At 38.6% G+C, this 24622-nt stretch overlaps 1 pseudogene; it reads right to left on the bottom strand.

Annotated features, from left to right (window-relative positions):
- Nucleotides 1–217: 217 nt before the first annotated feature.
- LOC128586198 (26S proteasome regulatory subunit 4-like) lies at nt 218–14799 on the bottom strand (annotated as a pseudogene).
- Nucleotides 14800–24622: the final 9823 nt, after the last annotated feature.

Here is a 24622-nt window from a genome sequence, read left to right as displayed (position 1 = left end):
TTTGGTGACAAGATCCTGCTTTATTGGGAAGCAGAGTGCTGCACATGGAGCAGCAGATGAAGGCCACCCAAGGGGCAGCTTACACATCATATTCCAAAAGATACAGAGGATGTTTGCTAATATCAGTCAAGTGGAACATGGACAACTCTGGGCAGCTTCTCCAACCTCATCCCTCTGAGTTCAGGTAAACTCCCATTTTCCTGACAGCAGCTGTGGTTCACTAGAGATAAAGCCCCTCAGGGGTGCCTTCTTGTTTTTTATACAGAACATTTTCTTTAGATTTTTTTGAAGTCTTCATTTGTTACTTCCATTCTATGTTCTCTCAAAGCCATCGAGCCAGCTTCTGTACAAATTGCCTTAATGTCAGCATCAGAGAGGTCATCTTTAGCCATGATCAAGTCATCCAGAGTTACATCATCAGCCAGGTCATTCTGCTTGTGTGAATCTGAAAGATGCGCTTCTTGGTCTTTTCATCAGGCAGGGAAACTCAGTTTTCCTGTCAATGCGGCCTGGTCTGATAAGGCCTGGATCCAAAGTTTCTATTCAGTTTGTAGCCATAATAACTTTCACATTTCCCCTTGAATCAAATCCATCCAACTGGTTCAAAAGTTCCAACAATGTTCGCTGAATTTCTCTCTCACCACCAGAATTTGAGTCATATCTTTCTGTCCCAATGGCATCAATTTCATCAATAAACACGATGGAAGGTGCATGTTCTTCAGCAACTCGAAACAATTCCCAAACAAGTTTGGGCGCATCACCTAGGTACTCGTGAATGAGTTCAGAGCCAACCACTCTCAAGAAAGTTGCCAAGGTTTGGTTTGCTACTGCTTTGGCTAACAAGGTTTTACCTGTGCCAGGCAGACCATAGAGAATGACCCCTTTATGGGGCTTTATACCCATCTCTTCATAGTATTCAGGATGGGTGAGAGGAAGCTCCACAGATTCCTTAATTTCCTGCATTTGGTTGTCCAAGCCCCCAATATCAGCATAGGTCTCTTGGGGTGCCTTTTCCACCTTCATCACTGTTACCAGGGGATCTGTGTCATCCATCAGCATCCCTATAACAGCATGCACCTTGTGGTTGAGCAGGACCCAACAGCCTGGTTCCAGCAGATCCTTGTCAACAAATGAAAGGATGCTGACACAGTGTCCTGAGCCCACAGATGTAGACACAATGGCATGATTGTCATCAATGATCTCTTCCAAGGTTCCTATTGACATTGGGGTCCCCCTCAGATCATCCACTTTTGATCTTTCCTCCTCTTGCTTTTCTTTCTTTTTTTTTTTTTTATTGTTGGGGATTCATTGAGGGTACAATAAGCCAGGTTACATTGATTGCAATTGTTAGGCAAAGTCCCTCTTGCAATCACGTCTTGCCCCCATAAAGTGTGACACACACCAAGGCCCCACCCCCTCCCTCCATCCCTCTTTCTGCTTTTCCTCCCCCCCATAACCTTAATTGTCATTAATTGTCCTCATATCAAAATTGAGTACATAGGATTCATGCTTCTCCATTCTTGTGATGCTTTACTAAGAATAATGTCTTCCACTTCCATCCAGGTTAATACGAAGGAGGTAAAGTCTCCATTTTTTTTAATAGCTGAATAGTATTCCATGGTATACATATACCACAGCTTGTTAATCCATTCCTGGGTTGGTGGGCATTTAGGCTGTTTCCACATTTTGGCGATTGTAAATTGAGCTGCAATAAACAGTCTAGTACAAGTGTCCTTATGATAAAAGGATTTCTTTCCTTCTGGGTAGATGCCCAGTAATGGCATTGCAGGATCGAATGGGAGGTCTAGCTTGAGTGCTTTGAGGTTTCTCCATACTTCCTTCCAGAAAGGTTGTACTAGTTTGCAGTCCCACCAGCAGTGTAAAAGTGTTCCCCACTCTCCACATCCACGCCAGAATCTGCAGTTTTGAGATTTTGTGATGTGGGCCATTCTCACTGGGGTTAGATGATATCTCAGGGTTGTTTTGATTTGCATTTCTCTTACAGATGATGAACATTTTTTCATGTGTTTGTTAGCCACTCATCTGTCATCTTTAGAGAAGGTTCTATTCATGTCTCTTGCCCGTTGATATATGGGATTGTTGGCTTTTTTCATGTGGATTAATTTCTCTATAGATCCTAGTTATCAAGCTTTTGTCTGATTGAAAATATGCAAATATCCTTTCCCATTGTGTGGGTTGTCTCTTTGCTTTGGTTATTGTCTCCTTAGCTGTACAGAAGCTTTTCAGTTTAATGAAGTCCCATTTGTTTATTTTTCTTGTTGTTGCAATTGCCATGGCAATCTTCTTCATGAAGTCTTTCCCCAGGCCAATATCTTCGAGTGTTTTTCCTATGCTTTCTTTGAGGATTTTTATTGTTTCATGCCTTAAGTTTAAGTCCTTTATCCATCTTGAATCAATTTTTGTGAGTGGGGAAAGGTGTGGGTCCAGTTTCAGTCTTTTACATGTAGACATCCAGTTCTCCCAACACCATTTATTGGATAGGGAGTCTTTCCCCCAAGATATGTTCTTGTTTGGTTTATCGAAGATTAGGTAGTTGTAAGATGTTAGTTTCATTTCTTGGTTTTCAATTCGATTCTAAGTGTCTATGTCTCTGTTTTTGTGCCAGTACCATGCTGTCTTGACCACTATGCTTTGTAGTACAGACTAAAATCTGGTATGCTGATGCCCCCAGCTTTATTTTTATTACTAAGAACTGCCTTAGCTATATAGGGTTTTTTCTGGTTCCATACAAAACGCAGAATCATTTTCCCCAAATCTTGAAAGTACGATGTTGGTATTTTGATAGGAATGGCATTGAATAGGTAGATTGCTTTGGGAAGTATAGACATTTTAACAATGTTGATTCTTCCCATCCATGAGCATGGTATGTTCTTCCATTTGTTAATATCCTCTGCTATTTCCTTTCTGAGGATTTCATAATTTTCTTTATAGAGGTCCTTCACCTCCTTTGTTAGGTATATTCCTAGGTATTTCATTTTCTTTGAAACTATGGTGAAGGGAGTTGTGTCCTTAATTAGCTTCTCATCTTGACTGTTATTGGTGTATACAAAGGCTACTGACTTGTGGACATTGATTTTATATCCTGAGACATTACTGTATTTTTTGATGACTTCTAGGAGTCTTGTGGTTGAGTCTTTGGGGTTCTCTAAGTATAAGATCATGTCATCAGCAAAGAGGGAGAGTTTGACCTCCTCTGCTCCCATTTGGATTCCCTTTATTTCCTTGTCTTGCCTAATTGTATTGGCTAGAACTTCCAGTACCATGTTGAATAGTAAAGGTGACAGAGGACAACCTTGTCTTGTTCCAGTTCTAGGAGGAAAAGCTTTCAGTTTTACTCCATTCAGTAACCTACTAGCTGTGTGTTTGTCATAGATAGCTTCAATCAGTTTTAGAAATGTGCCACCTATGCCTATACTCTTCAGTGTTCTAATTAGAAAAGGACGCTGGATTTTATCAAATGCTTTTTCTGCATCTATTGAAAGGATCATGTGATCTTTATTTTTGCTCTGTTAATATGGTGAATAACGTTTATGGACTTGCGTATGTTAAACCAGCCCTGCATCCCTGGGATGAAGCCTACTTGATCATGATGAATGACTTTTTTGATGATAAGCTGTAATCTATTGGCCAGGATTTTGTTGAGAATTTTTGCATCTATATTCATGAGTGAGATTGGTCTGAAATTCTCCTTTTTGGTTGGGGCTTCTCCTGGTTTTGGTATCAGGGTGATGTTTGCTTCACAGAATGTGTTGGGGAAGATTCCTTCTTCCTCAATTTTTTGGAATAATTTCTGCAGTACAGGAATAAGCTCTTCCTTGAAGGTTTGATACAATTCTGGTGTGAAGCCATCTGGACCAGGGCATTTTTTGGTTGGAAGCTTTTTTATTGTTTCTTTGATCTCAGTGCTTGAAATTGGTCTGTTCAGGAGGTCTATTTCTTCCTGGCTAAGTCTAGGGAGAGGGTGTGATTCCAAATATTGATCCATTTCCTTCACATTGTCAAATTTCTGGGCACAGAGTTTCTGGTAGTATTCAGAGATAATCTCTTGTATCTCTCTAGGATCAGTTGTTATTTCCCCTTTATCATTTCTGATTGAGGTTACTAGAGATTTTACTTTTCTATTTCTAGTTAGTCTGGCCAATGGTTTATCTATTTTATTTATTTTGTAAAAAAACCAACTCCTTGTTTCATTAATTTTCTGAATGATTCTTTTGTTTTCAATTTCATTGATCTCTGATTTGATTTTGGATATTTCTTTTCTTCTACTGATTTTAGGCTTAGATTGTTCTCCTTTTTCCAATTCCATAAGATGACTTGTGAGATTGTTGATGCGCTCTCTTTCTGTTTTTCAGATGTAGGCATCTAAAGTGATGAATTTTCCTCTCAAAACTGCTTTTGCAGTATCCCACAGGTTTTGGTAGCTTGTGTCTTCATTGTTGTTATGCTCAAGGAAGTTAATGATTTCCTGTTTTATTTCTTCCTTCACCCATCTGTTACTCAACAGAAGATTGTTTAATGTCCATGCCTTTGTGTGAGGTCGAGCGTTTTTGTTAGAGTTGAGTTCCACCTTTAGTGCCTTATGGTCTGAGAAGATACAAGGTAAAATTTCAATTCTTTTGATTCTGTTGATATTTGTTTTGTGTCCCAGGATATGATCAATTTTGGAGAATGTTCCATGGGGTGATGAGAAGAATGTATATTCTTTTTTTTTTTTTTTTTTTTTTATTGTTGGGGATTCATTGACGGTACAATAAGCCAGTTACACTGATTGCAATTGTTAGGTAAAGTCCCTCTTGCAATCATGTCTTGCCCCCATAAAGTGTCACACACACTAAGGCCGCACCCTCCTCCCTCCATCCCTCTTTCTGCCCCCCCCCCCATAACCTTAATTGTCATTAATTGTCCTCATATCAAGATTGAGTACATAGGATTCATGCTTCTCCATTCTTGTGATGCTTTACTAAGAATAATGTCTTCCACTTCCATCCAGGTTAATACGAAGAATGTAAAGTCTCCATTTTTTTTAATGGCTGAATAGTATTCCATGGTATACATATACCACAGCTTGTTAATCCATTCCTGGGTTGGTGGGCATTTAGGCTGTTTCCACATTTTGGCGATTGTAAATTGAGCTGCAATAAACAGTCTAGTACAAGTGTCCTTATGATAAAAGGATTTCTTTCCTTCTGGGTAGATGCCCAGTAATGGGATTGCAAGATCAAATGGGAGGTCTAGCTTGAGTGCTTTGAGGTTTCTCCATACTTCCTTCCAGAAAGGTTGTACTAGTTTGCAGTCCCACCAGCAGTGTAATTGTTCCCTTCTCTCCACATCCACGCCAGCATCTGCAGTTTTGAGATTTTGTGATGTGGGCCATTCTCACTGGGGTTAGATGATATCTCAGGGTTGTTTTGATTTGCATTTCTCTAATATATAGAGATGATGAACATTTTTTCATGTGTTTGTTAGCCATTCGTCTGTCGTCTTTAGAGAAAGTTCTATTCATGTCTCTTACCCATTGATATAAGGGATTGTTGGCTTTTTTCATGTGGATTACTTTTAGTTCTCTATAGATCCTGGTTATCAAGCTTTTGTCTGATAGAAAATATGCAAATATCCTTTCCCATTGTGTAGGTTGTCTCTTTGCTTTGGTTATTGTGTCCTTAGCTGTACAGAAGCTTTTCAGTTTAATGAAGTCCCATTTGTTTATTTTTGTTGTTGTTGCAATTGCCATGGCAGTCTTCTTCATGAAGTCTTCCCCCAGGCCAATATCTTCCAGTGTTTTTCCTATGCTTTCTTTGAGGATTTTTATTGTTTCATGCCTTAAGTTTAAGTCCTTTATCCATCTTGAATCAATTTTTGTGAGTGGGGAAAGGTGTGGGTCCAGTTTCAGTCTTTTACATGTAGACATCCAGTTCTCCCAACACCATTTATTGAATAGGGAGTTTTTCCCCCAAGGTAAGTTCTTGTTCGGTTTATCAAAGATTAGGTGGTTGTAAGATGTTAGTTTCATTTCTTGGTGTTCAATTCGATTCCAAGTGTCTATGTCTCTGTTTTTGTGCCAGTACCATGCTGTCTTGACCACTATGGCTTTGTAGTACAGACTAAAATCTGGTATGCTGATGCCCCCAGCTTTATTTTTGTTACTAAGAACTGCCTTAGCTATACGGGGTTTTTTCCGGTTCCATACAAAACGCAGAATCATTTTTTCCAAATCTTGAAAGTACGATGTAGGTACTTTGATAGGAATGGCATTGAATAGGTAGATTGCTTTGGGAAGTATAGACATTTTAACAATGTTGATTCTTCCCATCCATGAGCATGGTATGTTCTTCCATTTGTTAATATCCTCTGCTATTTCCTTTCTGAGGAGTTCATAGTTTTCTTTATAGAGGTCCTTCACCTCCTTCGTTAGGTATATTCCTAGGTATTTCATTTTCTTTGAAACTATGGTGAAGGGAGTTGTGTCCTTAATTAGCTTCTCATCTTGACTGCTATTGTTGTACACAAAGGCTACTGACTTGTGGACATTGATTTTATATCCTGAGACATTACTGTATTTTTTGATGACTTCTAGGAGTCTTGTGGTTGAGTCTTTGGGGTTCTCTAAGTATAAGATCATGTCATCAGCAAAGAGGGAGAGTTTGACCTCCTCTGCTCCCATTTGGATTCCCTTTATTTCCTTGTCTTGCCTAATTGTATTGGCTAGAACTTCCAGCACTATGTTGAATAGTAAAGGTGACAGAGGACAACCTTGTCTTGTTCCAGTTCTAAGAGGAAAAGCTTTCAGTTTTACTCCATTCAGTAAAATATTGGCTGTGGGTTTGTCATAGATAGCTTCGATCAGTTTTAGAAATGTGCCACCTATGCCTATACTCTTCAGTGTTTTAATTAGAAAAGGATGCTGGATTTTATCAAATGCTTTTTCTGCATCTATTAAGAGGATCATGTGATCTTTATTTTTGCCTCTGTTAATATTTTGGATAACGTTTATGGACTTGCGTATGTTAAACCAGCCTTGCATCCCTGGGATGAAGCCTACTTGATCATGATGAAGGACTTTTTTGATGATAAGCTGTAATCTATTGGCTAGGATTTTGTTGAGAATTTTTGCATCTATGTTCATGAGTGAGATTGGTCTGAAATTCTCCTTTTTGTTTGGGTCTTTTCCTGGTTTTGGTATCAGGGTGATGTTTGCTTCATAGAATGTGTTGGGGAAGATTCCTTCTTCCTCAGTTTTTTGGAATAATTTCTGCAGTACAGGAATAAGCTCTTCCTTGAAGGTTTGATAGAATTCTGGAGTGAAGCCATCTGGACCAGGGCATTTCTTAGTTGAAAGCTTTTTTATTGTTTCTTTGATCTCAGTGCTTGAAATTGGTCTGTTCAGGAGGTCTATTTCTTCCTGGCTAAGTCTAGGGAGAGGGTGTGATTCCAAATATTGATCCATTTCCTTCACATTGTCAAATTTCTGGGCATAGAGTTTCTGGTAGTATTCAGAGATGATCTCTTGTATCTCTGTGGGATCAGTTGTTATTTCCCCTTTATCGTTTCTGATTGAGGTTATTAGAGATTTTAGTTTTCTATTTCTAGTTAGTCTGGCCAATGGTTTATCTATTTTATTTATTTTTTCAAAAAACCAACTCCTTGATTCATTAATTTTCTGAATGATTCTTTTGTTTTCAATTTCATTGATCTCTGATTTGATTTTGGATATTTCTTTTCTTCTACTGATGTTAGGCTTAGATTGTTCTTCTTTTTCCAATTCCATAAGATCTCTTGTGAGATTGTTGATGTGCTCTCTTTTTGTTTTTCGAATGTAAGCATCTAAAGCGATGAATTTTCCTCTCAGAACTGCTTTTGCAGTATCCCACAGGTTTTGGTAGCTTGTGTCTTCATTGTTGTTATGCTCAAGGAAGTTAATGATTTCCTGTTTTATTTCTTCCTGCACCCATCTGTTATTCAACAGAAGATTGTTTAATTTCCATGCCTTTGGGTGGGGTTGAGCATTTTTGTTAGAGTTGAGTTCCACTTTTAGTGCCTTATGGTCTGAAAAGATACAAGGTAAAATTTCAATTCTTTTGATTCTGTTGATATTTGTTTTGTGTCCCAGGATATGATCAATTTTGGAGAATGTTCCATGGGGTGATGAGAAGAATATATATTCTTTATCTTTGGGGTGGAGTGTTCTATATGCGTCTATCAAGCATGGTTGTTCTAGGGTCTCATTTAAATCTCTTACATCTTTGTTTAATTTCTGTTTAGAGGATCTATCCAGCTCTGTGAGAGGTGTGTTAAAGTCCCCTGTTATGATGGTATTATCAGATATCATATTGCTCAGAATGAGTAAGGTCTGCTTCAAGAATCTGGGAGCATTTAAATTGGGTGCATAAATATTTAGAATTGAAATGTCTTCTTGTTGTATTTTTCCCTTGACCAATATAAAGTGACCATCTTTGTCTTTTTTGACTTTGGTTGATTTAAATCCACATGTATCTGAAAATAAGATTGCAACTCCTCTTTTCTTCTGAATTCCATTTGCCTAAAAAATTGTCTTCCAACCCTTGACTCGAAGCTTTAATTTGTCTTTTGAAGCCAGGTGTGTTTCTTGCAGACAGCAAATGGATGGCTTGTGTTTTTTAATCCAGTCAACCAATCTATGTCTCTTCAGTGGGGAATTCAAGCCATTAACATTTATTGAGATAATTGATAAGTGTGGTAATATTCTATTCATCTTATTTGGTGAGAGTCCATTGCTTAGTTTCATCTTTTGCATCAGTGTGGAGGTTAGGTTCTGTCCTTTCATTTCTGAGTTCTTACTTTGCTGCTGATCCATTGTGGTGGTCAGTGTGCAGAATAGGTTGAAGTATTTATTTCCTGTAGACTGGTCTTGTTGTGGCGAATTTCCTCAATGTTTGTATATCCGTAAATGATTTGATTTCTCCGTCAATTTTGAAGCTTAGCTTAGCAGGGTACAGAATTCTGGGTTGGAAATTGTTCTGTTTAAGTAGATTAAAGGTAGATTACCGTTGTCTTCTTGCTTGGAAAGTTTCATTAGAGAACTCTGCGGTAACTCTGATGGATTTGCCCCTGTAGGTCAACTGGCGTTTACTCCTGGCAGCTTGCAGAATCTTTTCTTTTGTCTTGACTTTGGACAGGTTCATCACAATGTGTCTTGGAGAAGCTGGGTTAGAGTTGAGGCGACCCGGGGTCCGATATCCCTCTGAAAGCAGTGTGTCAGAATCTTTGGTGATGTTTGGGAAATTCTCTTTTATAATATTCTCTAGTATGGCTTCCATTCCTCTGGGGCATTCTTCTTCCCCTTCTGGAATTCCTATAACTCGTATGTTGGAACGCTTCATAAAGTCCCATAATTCTGACAGTGAACGTTCTGCTTTCTCTCTCTTCTTTTCTGTCTCTTTTACTGTCTGAGTTATCTCAAGAACTTTGTCTTCTACCTCTGAAATTCTTTCTTCTGCATGGTCTAACCTGTTGCTGATACTTTCCATTGCATCTTTAAGTTCCCTAATTGACTGTTTCAGTTCCTTCAGCTCTGCTATATCCTTTTTATATTCTTCATATCGTTCATCTCTTATTTGATTCTGTTTTTGGATTTCCTTTTGGTTATTTTCCACTTTATTAGCAATTTCCTTCATTGTTTCCATCATTTCTTTCATTGTTTTCAACATGTGTATTCTAAATTCCCTTTCTGTCATTCCTAACATTTCTATACTGGTGGAATCATCTGCAGTAGCTACCTCATGGTCCCTTGGTGGGGTTGTTCTGGACTGGTTCTTCATGTTGCCTTTAGTTTTCTGCTGATTCTTCCTCATGAGTGATTTCTTTTATCTGTTTCCTTGCCCTAATTTTCCTTTCACTTCCTCTTGCTCTTTAAGTTCTTGTGCCTGTGGACTAAGGGTTACAGGACCAGAAGGGTGAGAAGGTTGAAGAGCAAAAAAAGGGGATGAAAGAAAGGAGGACCAAGTGATAAGAAAAAAAGAAAGATAGAGAAAGGAGAGGGGGTGTGTATAAGGAATATTGACAAAAAGAAGAGAGGCACAGAAAGAGGGAGACAGGGCAATATAGGTGTACAGTAGGGTACTTTGACACAACCTTAAAAAACCCCACCTTCTGGGGGTGCCCAGTTGCGTGGTTCCCTTGAGGTCAGCAGCTCTTTGCTAACCTGATCAGACACAGTACCCCACCTCCACCAAGTAGAGAGGAAAGACAAAAATGCTATAAATCAAACCAAAACAAGCAAACAGAAAACTTTACGGGGATAAAATTGGGTGAAAAACCAAATGATGTCGGTAGAAACACTAGCAAAAATGAAGTTGTAGTTATTAAAAAAGGCGGCAATGGGAAATTATAATTAAACTAGGAAAATTGAGAAAGGAAAAGGGATCTGTATGGAAAAGATTGAAATTAAAAAAACAAAAGAACATCAGCAACGTCAAAATAAACAAACAAAAAAAACAACCAAACAAAAAAAAAAAGAAAAAAATACACAACCAAAAACAAAGCAGTTTGTATATGTTATTGAATATTGTCTGGGCAACACGTGGTCTTCTGGGGTATGAGATGTTAGTCACAGTTCTGATACGACTGGAGGCTGCTGATTTCTCAAACCCCAGCAAGTAGACACCCTAAATCTCTCTTCAGCCTACTTAAAAGGCACTTTGAACTTGTAAACTTGCTGAGCAGAAGCTTTCCCAGCTTTCTCGCTGGAATCACTGCTGAAGTGGCTATCCACTTACTCAGTGTGCCAAAACCGGTCTCACTCTGCCCCTGAGGGTTAGGGCTGCAAGGCAGCTCAGACCCCACCCTTAGGCTACTTGGTTGCTGGGTTACCAGCTCCCACCCGTTTATAGCTCTGCGACCCTGAGGGCGGAACTTGCCGGGGCAGATCACTAACAATGGATCCGTGTGACCCACCACCAAACACTATTAGCTCCGTCTGGCTCAGCGTCTCAGACTGGGGCCCTAGACAACGGCCAAAGTTCTCCACACTCCCGCTCAGGCCTTTCCCAAGGCAGTTCAACTCAGTGCCAAGTCCAAGGACATCAAAACAGTTCACAGGTAAGGCCTTTCTGGTTTGCAGTCTCGCTGCTACTGAACTTACAGTTGTGGGTGGGTTTAGACGGATTGATCACACGCGACCACTTGCCGGTTTTCCACTGTTTTAGTCCTCCTCTTGAGGTCCAGAAGTCTCTCGCTGAATCCCTGTATCCTCATAGGAGTGATGATAGGCAGTTCCCACCAGCCAGAGATGCCTGGAGTCCTATCTCCCCAGACTCACGGTGCCCAGATGCAAGGAAGCTGTTACTCGGCTGCCATCTTGCTCCGCCTCCTTCCCAAGAATGTATATTCTTTATCTTTGGGATGGAGTGTTCTATTTGCGTCTATCAAGCACAGTTGTTCTAGGGTCTCATTTAAATCTCTTATATCTTTGTTTAATTTTTGTTTAGAGGATCTGTCCAGCTCTATAAGAGGATTGTTAAAGTCCCATGTTATTATGGTATTATCAGATATCATATTGCTCAGACTGAGTAAGGTCTGTTTCAAGAATCTGGGAGCATTTAAATTGGGTGCATAAATATTTAGAATTGAAACATGTTCTTGTTGTATTTTTCCCTTGACCAATATAAAGTGACCATCTTTGTCTTTTTTGACTTTAGTTGATTTAAATCCACATGAATCTGAAAATAAGATTGCAACTCCTCTTTTCTTCTGAATGCCATTTGCCTGAAAAATTGTCTTCCAACCCTTGACTCAGAGCTTTAATTTGTCTTTTGAAGCCAGGTGTGTTTCTTGCAGACAGCAAATGGATGGCTTGTGTTTTTTAATCCAGTCAGCCAATCTATGTCTCTTCAGTGGGGAATTCAAGCCATTAACATTTATGGAAATAATTGATAAGTGTGGTAGTATTCTATTCGTCTTATTTGGTGAGAGTCCATTGCTTAGTTTTATCTTTTGCATCAGTGTGGAGGTTAGGTTCTGTCCTTTCATTTCTGAGTTCTTACTTTGCTGCTGATCCATTGTGGTGGTCAGTGTGCAGAACAGGTTGAAGTATTTCCTGTAGAGCTGGTCTTGTTGTGGCGAATTTCCTCAATGTTTGTATATCTGTAAATGATTTGATTTCTCCGTCAATTTTGAAGCTTAGCTTAGCAGGGTACAGAATTCTGGGCTGAAAATTGTTCTGTTTAAGTAGATTAAAGGTAGATGACCGTTGTCTTCTTGCTTGGAAAGTTTCATTAGAGAACTCTGCGGTAACTCTGATGGATTTGCCCCTGTAGGTCAACTGGCGCTTACTCCTGGCAGCTTGCAGAATCTTTTCTTTTGTCTTGACTTTGGACAGGTTCATCACAATGTGTCTTGGAGAAGCTCGGTTAGAGTTGAGGTGACCCGGGGTCCGATATCCCTCTGAAAGCAGTGTGTCAGACTCTTTGGTGATGTTTGGGAAATTTTCTTTTATAATATTCTCTAGTATGGCTTCCATTCCTCTGGGGCATTCTTCTTCCCCTTCTGGAATTCCTATAACTCGTATGTTGGAACGCTTCATAAAGTCCCATAATTCTGACAGTGAACGTTCTGCTTTCTCTCTCTTCTTTTCTGCCTCTTTTACTGTCTGAGTTATCTCAAGAACTTTGTCTTCTACCTCTGAAATTCTTTCTTCTGCATGGTCTAACCTGTTGCTGATACTTTCCATTGCATCTTTAAGTTCCCTAATTGACTGTTTCAGTTCCTTCAGCTCTGCTATATCCTTTTTATATTCTTCATATCGTTCATCTCTTATTTGATTCTGTTTTTGGATTTCCTTTTGGTTATTTTCCACTTTATTAGCAATTTCCTTCATTGTTTCCATCATTTCTTTCATTGTTTTCAACATGTGTATTCTAAATTCCCTTTCTGTCATTCCTAACATTTCTATACTGGTGGAATCATCTGCAGTAGCTACCTCATGGTCCCTTGGCGGGGTTGTTCTGGATTGGTTCTTCATGTTGCCTGGAGTTTTCTGGTGATTCTTCCTCATGAGTGATTTCTTTTATCTGTTTCCTTGCCCTAATTTTCCTTTCACTTCCTCTTGCTCTTTAAGTTCTCATGCCTGTGGACTAAGGGTTCGGTGATTCCTTTTAGTACAGGACCAGAAGGGTGAGAAGGTTGAAGAGCAAGAAAGGGATGAAAGAAAGGAGGACTGAGTGCAAAGAAAAAAAAATAGAGAAAAGAGAGGTTGTGGGTAAAAGGAATATTGACAAAAAGAGAGGCACAGAAAGAGGGAGACAGAGCAATATAGGTGTACAGTAAGGTACTTTGACACAACCTTAAAAAAAAACCATCTTCTGGGGGTATCCAGTTGGGTGGTTCCCTTGAGGTCAGCAGCTCTTTGCTAACCTGATCAGATACAGTACCCCACCTCCACCAAGTAGAGAGGAAAGACAAAAATGCTATAAATCAAACCAAAACAAGCAAACAGAAAACTTTACGGGATAAAATTGGGTGAAAAACCAAATAATAGTGGTAGAAACACTAGCAAAAATGAAGTTCTAGTTATTAAAAAAGGCAGCAATGGGAAATTATAATTAAACTAGAAAAATTGAGAAAGAAAAATGATCTGTATGGAAAAGGTTGAAATTGAAAAACAAAACAACATCAACAACATCAAAATAAACAAAAAAACAACCAAACCAAAAAAAAAAAAAAAAAAACACAACCAAAAACAAAGCAGTATGTATATGTTGCCCACGTGTCTGGGCAACACGTGGTCTTCTGGGGGTATGAGATGTTAATCACAGTTCTGATATGACTGGAGGCTGCTGATTTCTCAAACCCCAGCAGGTAGATACCCTAAATCTCTCTTCAGCCCACTTAAAAGGCACTTTGAACTGCTGAAGTGGCTATCCACTTACCCAGTGTGCCAAAACCGGTCTCACTCTGCCCCTGAGGGTTAGGGCTGCAAGGCGGCTTAGACCCCACCCTTAGGCTACTTGGTGCTGGGTTACCAGCTCCCACCAGATTCTAGCTCTGCGACCCTGAGGGCGGAGCTTTCTGAGGCAGATCGCTCGCAATGGCTCCCTGTGGCCCACAGCCAAACACTATTAGCTCCGTCTGGCTCAGCGGCTCAGACTGGGGCCCTAGACAACGGCCAAAGTTCTCCGCATTCCCGCTCAGGCTCTCCCCAAGGCAGCTCAACTGAGTGCCAAATCCAAAGACACCAAAATAGTTCACAGGTAAGGCCTTTCCGGTTTGCAGTCTCGCTGCTATTGGACTTACAGTTGCGGGCAGGTTTAGACCGATTAAACACACGCGACCACTTGCCGGTTTTCCACTGTTTTAGTCCTCCTCTTGGGGTCCAGAAGTCTCTCGCTGACTCTTTGTATCCTCACAGGGGTGATGATAGGCAGATCCCACCATCCAGAATTGCCTGGAGTCCTATCTCCCTGGACTCACAGTGCCCGGATGCAAGGAAGCTATTACTCGGCCACCATCTTGCTCTCCTCCCTACTCCTCTTGCTTTTCTTCTAATGGCTTCATTTGTTCCTGATTTCTAATGAATTCCTCCTCCATAAGAAGATAATCTTTAATTCTCTTTAACTTCAACAATTTCAATCGGCACTGAGTGTGAGGTGTCACCAGTGGTAGTTTACTGGCTGCATCTGGTCCCTTTGTTTTTTTCTTCTTTTTCCCCACTCTGGTTGGTACAGGAGGTTCATATTTCTTTTTCTTATCCTTGTCATCCTTCTTGCCACCTCCAGGACCATGGCCACCATTCTGACTTTGACCCATCTTGCCTCGGCTGCTCAATCTGCCCAACTTAGATTTCTTATAGGTGACTTTACTGTAGAAATTTGTGTAAGGACTTAAACTTTCAAGAATTCAGGTTTTGATTTGAATTAGGGAATTTGAATCCCAGCCCCATGATTTCTTCTCTCTATGCCTGAGTTCCTTTGTGTGAAAAATGGGACCAATAATTCTCCCTACACCTCGAGTTTTCATGAGGATTAAATAAGGCAATGTACATAAACACTTAAAACAGTTCTTGGTACTTGGGAAGTGCTAAACATACCTTACTCGGCATCCTCATCTTTACCACCAAATGGCAGAATTAGTAAAATGGATTTATATCTCATTGCTTGAGATTTTGATTTTCCATCCTCTTTGGTGTCTAAGAATATCTTGATTCCAATTCTTCTATAGCTAAATATCCCACAACATGAGGCAGTTACTATCCTTCCTGATTATAAATTGGAGGGATATCTTATAGCACAATAGTTGCAAGGAAAATAATTACACAGTGGTAGGCCTAATAAAGGGAGGAAGAGAAACCAGTAGGGAATGAGGACACTTTCTCCATTTCTTACGGCATGCATGGCCACTCTTATCTCTCATATTTGCTTCCCTCTACCAGCTAGGTTTCCTGTGCTTCCCCACTGTAACCATAGGCTTTATCTACATGATCTTTAAGCCAAAAGTCACCTCATACCATTTGCTTGTCTCTTGGTCTCTAAATTCACATTTCTTGAAAGAGACCCCTTGGTGGCTTGGTTCACCCTCAGATATAGTTCTGTGATAACACTTTTTTTTTGTTAGCTCACCACTGCTCTCCCTGCATCTTTTTAACCCTAATTCTGATTTTTAAAAAAGAAGCTGTTTCCTAATCACAGGGTTGTACTCTTGAATCAAGTTGGCAGTAAACGGATTCTTAGGAATTTGAATCTGGAGTGGAGGTGCCCTATGCTCTGAGTCAAGGGTTCATGGGGGTACAATGCTTGAGTCTTCAGAACTGTCCTGTTTCTAACCTCCCTAAAGCTTGCTTGTTCATAATACCTCTAATTCTCTGAACTAAGCTGATAATTCTTCTGTCTGAAGAAGGCCTCTGTTGCCTAAGCACTTTGCTGCTTCTTGTAACCAAAAGTCTCTAAGTGTCCTTTGCAGAATTCAAACAGCTAAAGCCAACTAAGGGCTTGGGGAAGACAAATTAATCTGGAGGAGATTAATGGAGTGTAGACAGGAGTGTAGACAGGTACTTTGATGTATCTATAATGAGGAAATAATGGTGGTTATAAGAATAGAGCCAGACTTGTGTCTGATATAGTTATATCCTGCTAGAACTATCTGATATAGTTCTAGGTATGCCAACTATCTGATATAGCTCTAGCAGGATATAACACACTCCATTTAGTTAAATGCAAATTTAAGTCAGTAGCATTCCCATTAGGCATTCCCTATATACGTGTGCAAGGAATATTTAGAGGTGTGAGGCTAAAACTTTACTTTCCAGTCCAGGGGGGAAAAATACATGTACACATATAATTGTAATAAAAGGCAATGATGAGTACTATGATAAGATAAAAATAAGAACACAAGAAGAACAATTAACTGGGGCTATGAAATTAGCCAAACTGGTCAGCCACCCATACAAAGGAGAGAAGGATCCTTTCTCAGGAGCAGTGGTCTTTTGAGATCTTGAGAAAGATGAATGGAAAAAGACTCTTCAGGCTTGTAGGTACTTGGGAGATACAGCTTTCTCACTTTTGTCCTCATTAAAGTACAGGTCTCCGTACTTAGTGGCAAAAGTGGCAAAAGTCCTTTTTCACCAATAAGTGATTCTCTCCTCTCTACCCCCAGTACTGGATTGACAGGAAGGATCCCTATTCAGTGCCTCATTTCCCCACCAAAGCTGTTTCTCCATTCATGAGTTACTTCAACAAGGGGAAGTAACTCCTTTGAGGTGGAGGAAAGTATGCCATTTTTCTCTGTCTTGAATCTGGTGACTCAGCACAAATTTTAGCCTGGCGTGTATCCCCAACCAGACAGAGTGTCCATTCTATGAACGATGACCCACAGACACCAGTGAGTGTAATCTCTGCCTTCTCACCTCCTGCACAGAGATTCTTACTCTTTTTGCCTAAGAATTAGGAATCCTAATTCTTGACAGGCTTCTCTGATTATGACAGTAGAGTCTGGACCATAGGTTTTAAATCCCAGTTCAATGACCAATTCCTTTAGCGCCCCAGTGATATTCTCTTTTCTCTGGAACAGATGTTGGGTAACAGATGTTGGCCTTTCTTTGAAGGGAAAAATAGTGAATATAATAGTCTTTGTGGTTCAGAAGGTTTCTGTCACAAGTAAGTTATCATTCTAAGTGCTAAAGCAGCCATAGACAATGCTTAAATGAATTGGTGGAGCTATGTTCTAATAAAACTTTATTTACACAGACAAATGGGTCATATTAAACTAAAAATTTTCTGCACACCAAGGAAAACACTCAACAGAGTAAAGAGACAACCTGTTGAATGGGAGAAAATATTTTCAGACTATTCATCTGCAAGGGACTAATATCTGAATACATAAGGAACTCAAACAATCCATTAAAAAACAACAAATAATCCCATTAAAAAGTGGGCAAAGGACATGAATAGGTATTTCTCTAAAGGAGACATACAAATGACCAATAAGGATATGATCAACCTCACTAATCATGAAAATGGCAATCAAAACCACAGTGAAATACTACTGTCTTACCCAGTTAGAATGGCCATTATTAAAAAGAGAAAGAAATAACAGATGCTGCCAAGGATGCAGAGGAAGGGAAAGTTATACAATGTTAGTGGAAATACAAATTATTACTGCTTTATGGAAAACCATATGGAGATTTCTAAAAAAAAAAAAAAAAAAACTTAAAGAGAAAACTATCAAACAATTCAGCAATCTCACTAATGAATATTTATCCAAAGGAAAAGATATCAGTATATCAAAAGAATATCTATATTCCCATGTTATTGCAGCACTATTCGCAACAGTAAAGACATGGAATTAGTCTAAGTTTCCATTAATGGACAAAATGAATAAAGAGAATGTAGTGTATATTTACAATGGAATACTGTTTGATCACAAAAAAAAAAAAAAGAATAAAATCATGTCATTAACAACAACATGCATAGAACTGGAGGCTATTACATTAAGCAAAATAAGCCAAGCACAGAAAGACAAATATCACGTATTCCCATTCATATATAGGACGTTGATCTCATGGAGGTAGAAAGTAGAATGATAATTACCAGAGGCTGGGAAGGCTGTGGGGGAGCAGGGGAGGATGAAAAGAGGTAGGTTAATGAGTACTAACATACAGTTGGACAGAGGAATAATGTTCCATGGCAGAGTAGAATGATGTATATATCTTTCAAAATAGCTAGAAGAAAGGACTTGAAATGTTCCCAACACATAGAAATGATAAATATTTGAAGTAATGGACACTACCAACACCTTGACTTGATCATTATACTTTCTGTGCATGTAACAAAATATCACGTGCACCCCATATGGATTAATATATCAATAACAAAATAAAAATTTTGTTTACAAAAAGAGACAATGTTCTGGCCCCTGAATGTAGTTTGTAGACTCCCTGATCTTGAACACCATTATCCATGTGTTCAAGATTACTTCTTACCATGATCCATCTGAGAGATAGTTCACCTCAATCTTTCCCAATACCCTCTCTATTTGCAAAGATGTAGATGGTTACTACCATAATTACAACATCCAAGATGTCCATGCACTTCTGGGGACTTTATCATTCCATCTAGAGTCAAAATGTAAAAAGAGAAGCCAGAAGTGGTAGAGTCTATATAGTTGTCATCAGTTAGAAAAAATAAACAGTAGATAACCTGGAAAGCCTAAAAGGAGTAATTGTGTTCCTGCTTCTGGAACAAGACAAAGGGAGAAAAGTGATGAGACAACAGTCTATTATATTCTACAGAGAGCAGAGATACCTGGTCAAAAGTAAAAAAAAAAAAAAAAAAAAAAATTGGTTAGGTAACTATCTAGAAAACTGAGGCTTATTAAAGTTAAGTGAGAATTCCACAAATCGGAATGTTATGGAATTCCTACTCTTCATGTCCACCTTAAAGATAATGTATTACAACATCCCAAATTGGAAATATATACACTTGGTAAAGTTGTTCAATAGAGTGATTTTTTTAATACAATTTTTTTAATACAATTGTATTTTTAATTTTTAATTATTTTTTCATTTCAATTAATTTTTATTAATTAAATTTTATTTATTTTTATAATTTTTTTATAAATTTATTTTTACAAATTTTTAATTTATAATTAAATTTTATTTAATTAATTATTTTATTTAAATTAAATTAATTTAATTTAATTAATTTTTAATACAATTGTATTTGTATTTGTACAAATTGCAAAAATTGTACAAATTTGTACAAATCCAGTACAAACTGGAATTTGTAACTGCATATAATAACATCTAATGTCATCTAATTAAGTGACAGTATAATGCACATTTTCTGATCTTGCCATCAATATTCATTCTCCTTCCATTTAGTAGCGCTACTTCCAATTTTGGGGCGGTCCAGGGGGGAACCATGCTTCCTATACTTTCCGTCTTTATGCTTTGGATTAAGCTGAAACCATCCCTGATTCCAGGGTGGGAATGTGCCCTAAGTTTCAATCAAAACACTGAAGCACCTGGACTTTCAGGGATGGAAATATGCCAAGACTTTTGAAGATAAAAAAGAGAGTTGCTCTTTTTTATGTTAGATTTGAAACTGGTAAGATGTAAATTTAGAATGCTAGGGGTCATCATTAAGGGGGGGGGGACTTATTTAAGAATAAGTGACCCAATGCCTGTAATCCTAGCACTTTGGGAGGACAGCTGGACAATCACTTGAGGCCAGGAGTTTTGAGATCAGCCTGGGCAACATCATGAGACACCCCCATGTGCCCCCCCAAAATAAGAAAAATTAGCTGAGTATGGTGGCACACACCTGTAGTCCCAGCTAATTGGGAAGCTAAAGCAGGAAGATCACCTCAGCCCAGATGCTCCAGATTGCTATGATAGCACCACTGCACTCCAACCTGGGTGGTAGAGTGAGAGCCCAGTCTCTTTATTGTCTGTAAATAAACAGACAATCAGGATGGAGGGCTGGAGAAATGCAGAGAGATCAAGTCCTGAGAATATTTTTTGATTCCTTAATATTTTAGAAATGAATTATTTTTAGTCAGTTTTCTTTTTTTATCCCTCCCTCCCTTCTTTCTTGCATTCCTTCCCTTACATGCCTGCAACTGAAAATTCTAAAAGAAAGTTAAATAATATAATTTCATGTTAGCCAGTATATACAGTTTCCCTTTAACTCACAAAACAATCTTACAGATGAGTATAATTATTCTCATTTTCTGATAGGTGAACTGGGGAATTGCAAAGTGTCCCTGTGGTCATGCAGTCAACATGCCCAGAAGCTGCTCTTCAAGGTCAGGCCAGCCTGACTCCAGAGCAGGTGGTCCCCCCTATACTCCCAGCTCTCTGGTGAAAGGCTTCAAGGGCAACCAAGCCTTGAGGTCTCAACAATTCATATTGACTTATAATTTATGATCATCTCTATACTAGAGGTATAATGTGATGATAACAGATACACTCTGGTCAGTGATGTGAAAATTATTTAATTTTTAAAATATAGAAACCCTTGCCCAGGCCACAGGTGTCTTTTAGAATATTAGTGAAATGGCTGTTATAGAAAAGTCATTTAGCAATTGTAAATTGAGCTGTCATAAACAGCCTAGTGCCAACCCAGGAATGGATTAACAAGTTGTAGAGTATGTGTACCATGGAATACTGTTCAGCCATTAAAAAGATGGAGGTTTTCCATCTTTTGTATTAACCTGGATGAAGGTGGAACACATTCTTCTCAGTAAAGCATCACAAGAATGAAGAAGCAAGAATCCAACGTACTCAATTCTAATATGAAGGCATTAGCTAGATGAGCTAATACAAGGGGGGTAGGGGAAATGAGGGCGAGAAGGAGGAAGGGGGATGAGGGGGTCACAGTGTATGGCACACCTCTTGGGGGCAGGATACAATTACAAGAGGGACTTTACCTAACAACCGCAATCAGTGTAACCTAATTCTCTGTACCCTCAATGAATCCCAAACAATAAATAAAATGAAACGAAAAGAGAAAAGTCATTTGTAAAAGATATCTCTTTAAAGTAAACTGTAGTTTCCATACTTTGCCTAATGTCAGGGATATGTTCTGCGAGAAAACTTTTATACTCATTCATTCTACAACAGATGTTTCTGAGAAATGCACTGAGCTGCCAACAATAAAACTTTGGTGTAGGAAAGCCATCTTAATTTGATAGGCCATCTTAGGCTCTCGGGATCTGAAGTAAGTATATCCTGAAAGCTCTCACAATGGGAAGCTTTCCCCTACATGGGAAATTTCACGGAGAATTATGTTTTTTAAACCAAAGCCTAAAAGTCTGAGAGGCAGTATAGAATAGTGATAAACAGGGCTGGTGCAGAAGTTCAAGTCTCATCTCAGCTGCATTGCCTTGGAAGAGTTATTTAATCTCCCTGTGTTTCATTTTCCTCATCTGTAAAATGGAGATTACTTCTAATTATTATTACTAATATTATTACTTCTTTCCTCCTCTAAGTTTCTCAATTTAATGAACTATTAAGTCAATAATAGTTCATTACTATCTAGCATTTACATTTGAATATTTATTGATTAGATTTTTCATAGAATATGATTGACTTATTTCCCTCATCTCTCTCAGACTCTTTCTCACACATACATGCAAATATGCTATATAAGTTAGCTCCAAAAATGAGCAAGCTATAATATTATACATGCCCAGCATTGTAATATAAGTTAAATGATATTTAACTGGGGTGCAACCAATAATCATTACCATATATAAAATGAATAAGAAAATATACCATGAAATTTTTCATTATAAAAATATGTTGTTTTAAAATATCTCCCTTTCCAAATTTTCCATTAAATTTGATTTAGCCACATGGCTTACATAAATTATATTATATTAACAAAAATTGAAGCCAATTATCTTGAACCATATGAAGTATGGTAATTCCAGAACTGTGATGTGACCATCACATAAGCAATGTTATATTGTGTATTGTATGCACACACGCATCTGTCTATCTAATTTAGAGGCAGAAGGACAGACTGAGGCAAAAGGAAATCTCTCAAGTTATTTTGGAAATCAGAGAAGTTTCCCTGTGTTTTTTCATCATAATAGAGCACTGGACTCTATTTCAAACAAATCAAAACTCTAATCTTAGAGTTTTTGGAATGCAAACACCCAAATGTCGAAACTGTCACCCTTGAGCAGCAGATAGCTTAGATAACAAAAATACTTTTTGAGCATTTACTTAAATATATACTTACCTTGGAGTGCCCAGACAATACTTACACAATGGAGCCACACAGCACACTGTTTAAGAACACTGGTGCAAGACCAGCCTGGATTCAGATCTGGGTTCCCAAGCTCACTGTGTAACTCTCAATGAGGTTCTTACACCAAACGTATTACTGTCTGGAAAGGGCTTAGCATAGTTTCTGGTATTTGATAAACATTCAATAAATAGTGCTAAAAATTAAATAAGTACATATATGTATATGTATGTATGAAACAGTGCCAGCATTGCAAAATAAAAAGACTTCACTGATAAAGAAAATAGCAAAGGCTAAAGCAAAAACAACTAATTATCTCTTTAGAACTTCTTTACTAGTAACACATAGAAAACCATACCACTCAGCTTCCTAATACAGCTTCACAAATGAAGAGGCGAATCACATTGCCACGTACAAAGGATGAGATAAATGCCAGGGAAATGCTATACTCCTGGGGATTCTTTTATTATGGTTTAACTAAATTGTCCTAATACGTCAATAGTTCAAATATGATATTAAATGTTATTGTTCCATACTTGATTTTAAATGAATCACAACAGTTATAGGATTTGGAATTATTTATTACATTTTAAGGTTTTTATATACTTGATAGTAAGCTGAACACTTAGGTTAGCTTCAGTGACACAATTGCAATATCTTTGTCATCACACAATTATTCTTTTAAAATTGAATGTGCTCATGCAAATGTTCAGAATGTGGACAGCTGTCCAAACAATAAGAACTCTATGTACTAGGACAGGTGCTGTTATTATTCCCCAAATCCATAGAGCAAGTGTTGGTTTGTAAAAGATTTTGAGGACCCAGGCGCCAGGGCTCATGCCTGTAATCCTATTACTCTGGGAGGCCGAAGTGGTGGGATTGCTTGAGCTCAGGAGTTCAAGACCAGCCTGAGTAAGAGGAGACCCCATCCGTCCTAAAAATACAAAAACTAGCCAGGTGTGGTGGCAGATACCTGTGGTCCCAGCTACTTGGGAGGCTGAGGCAAGAGGATCACTTGAGCCAGGAGTTTGAGGTTGCTGTGAGCTATTATAATCCCACAGCACTCTACCCAGGGTGATAGAATAAGACTCTTTCTCAAAATAAACACAAAATAAAAGATTTATAGGAAAAAGACTTAAACATAACAAATGGTGAATACCCTAATAGTAAAACAAAGTGACAAATTTCAATCCATTTATTATACAAGAACTAACTCTTCAATGAAAAACTGAAGGAAAATTATAGGGGGTTGTCCACTGCTTTGGAAATATTTTGATACCACACAGTAATTTCCAATTTTGGACATTTATCACAGCTACCTAGGAAGCTCAAGGCACTGCTTCAAAGTGCAGCTGAGAATCACGTAACGTTTCCAAAACCTGAAGGAGCAACTTAATTTACAAATTGTTGGACCAAGAGTTACTTCAAGGCCTGGACCAACTTACTCCTCATAGTTTATTGGTACCTTACACAAATTATGCACTGAATACAAGAGGGAGTATGGCAGATTAAAAACACAGACCATCAGAAGAGAGGCCATGCTACAGACACATTGCACCATCCCATTGTCTTAAAATCAATAGCCAAGAGATCAAGAGCAGTAGTCCACATTGGGGGGTGGGGGTGGGATTTTACTTCCCAGGAGATACGTGGCAAATGACTGGCAGAATCGTGGGGGGTGCTGTCATCTCATGGGTAGAGGCCAGGGATGCTGCAAAACTTCCTATAACACGCAGGACCACTCCCACAACAAAGAATTATCTAGCCCAAGATGTCAATAGAGTGAGGTTGAGAGACCCTGATCTAAGAGTTAAGTGAATATTCAAGATGGCATCAGAAAGCCACCCAGAACTCACTAAAACATACCTTGTTTAAATAAAAAAGGTTACATTACAAGATTCAAGACTCATCTTCCCCCCCCCCAATAAAAACTTCTGGAATGGAAATGTGGAAGTAGAATGAAAAGCTTTCTGTTTTTCTCCCAGCTAATGGTTTTTCACACACCTTTGTGTTTATCACCACGTATGATGTTTGGAAACATCATAAACAGGACGTGCATGTTGTGATGGCACACAAGGAGTCTCCTCTCACCTGGAAAATGAATCAACTTCAGTTAGTGCGACATTTAAAGAGGTCAAATACAAAAAGGCTAGATTTGTCTTTAATAGGCATGAAAAGGCTGAGATAGAAAAAGCTTTAAAGATCGTTAACATCTTTTGTGTGTTTTCAATATACCAGGTACTATGCTAAACACCTGACTTGTGTTCTCATTTAACTGGTAAGAGCTATCAATTTCAGTTAATTTCCAAAAGGAGTATGATTTATTCATTAATATAAAAACGGTATTGTAATTTCTCTTCTACCTGCCCCTCTCCTCCACT

Source organism: Nycticebus coucang, chromosome 5 (assembly GCF_027406575.1).
Source record: "Nycticebus coucang isolate mNycCou1 chromosome 5, mNycCou1.pri, whole genome shotgun sequence".
Lineage (NCBI taxonomy): Eukaryota > Metazoa > Chordata > Mammalia > Primates > Lorisidae > Nycticebus > Nycticebus coucang.
The sequence above is the reverse complement of the archived record's forward strand: the minus strand, read 5'-3'. Positions and strand labels throughout refer to the sequence as shown.